Here is a 1547-nt window from a genome sequence, read left to right as displayed (position 1 = left end):
TTTAAACCAACACTATGTGAGACAATAACACTCCCTACTGGACACATGCAAGACATGATTGAGGCTATTTTTGCAAAATGGCTTATTTAGCCAAAAGGTGGCTAGAAGTGCAAAATTTGGCTAAGACCCCGCAAAGCTAAGAACATAATATTTACTAGTAAGACCGGACCCTATGTGGGTTGCCTACGTATCCCACCCCGAGAGACGAGAATCAGGTTCGCGTAGTTCGGGCAGAGAAGCTAGCTATTTTTGAAAACAAGATTCTTTTTCCTTTGTTCCTTTTATAACAAACAAACAAACTATTTTTCTTCTCCGTTTTTGAAAACAAGACAAACTAAAATAAAAGACTCTTTTTCACGCATTTTTGCTTTTTGAGTAAAACAAACAATTTTAAAAACAAAAAATATTTTCTTTTTATTTTCTCAAAATTTCGGCAGAGTTTCGACAGTATTTGGGCATTGGTTTTATTCTAAAAATAGGTAATTAACTCTCTACACTGTTATTTCCTCTCTCTCCTTTTTCTTTTTCTCAAATTTCTGATATTCCCGAGATTCAGAAGCCGGTCAACATGCAAGTCCGAACAAATAAATGCACAGAAAACAAGTAGGATGCATCAGGATGGTTTTTTTCATTTCAGGTTGCTTGTCCTAGACGGACCCAACCCCTGTGTTGAGTCTCCTAAGTCAAATGCACATGATGCAAATAAGCATTCCTACTAGGGATCCGACATGAAGTTGAGTTATTCTAGGTTCAGAACCTGGGTGTTTGTTCTAGACCTGGCTTACCCGAGCGGACAGCTCGGTCCGAGGGGGGGCAGCGTACCGGGAATACAGAACCTTCGCCGGCTTTGCAACTTGTCTGAACCTCATTCTAAATTTGGGATATGACTCTAACAGAAAATCACACGAAGTGCACACTTCTTCATGATTTAAAAGACTCAGAGAGAAGAGGGATTTCGCAACAGTTTATATACAGTTCACGGAATATCAAAGCGGTAAAAGCAATCAATTAGCACATTAGGCCCAAATCATGTAACAAAATCAGATAATGGATAAAGCCAACTATAACAATTATTCTAAGCTCGAATTCTTGAACCCTGAACCAGAGATTCTGGGTTCTGTCCCCAGCAGAGTCGCCAGAGCTGTCACACCTCCTTTTTCACCTACACCCCGGAAAAGGGTATATGTAAAGGGAGTTTTTCTAATTAAAGGACAATCGAAATGGGATTTATTTTAAGAAATTCAGAGTCGCCACTTGGGAGATTTATGGTGTCCCAAGTCACCGATTGAATCCCGAATCGAGGAAAATATGACTCTGTTTAACAGTCCGCGAACCAGAAATCCGAGTAAGGAATTCTGTTAACCCGGGAGAAGGTGTTAGGCATTCCCGGATTCCGTGGTTCTAGCACGGTCGCTCAACTGTCATATTCAGCTTATTTATCTGATTTTAATACATGTTGAATCTATGTGCCAATTTTATCTTTCAACCGCTTTTATTCAATTATTTTTAGAGAAAGTTGAACGTCGTTTAAAATGTGTCTTTGGATC

This window comes from Nicotiana tabacum, chromosome 8, assembly GCF_000715075.1.
Source record: "Nicotiana tabacum cultivar K326 chromosome 8, ASM71507v2, whole genome shotgun sequence".
In the NCBI taxonomy this organism is placed as follows: Eukaryota; Viridiplantae; Streptophyta; class Magnoliopsida; order Solanales; family Solanaceae; genus Nicotiana; species Nicotiana tabacum.
Note: the sequence above shows the minus strand (reverse complement) of the source record.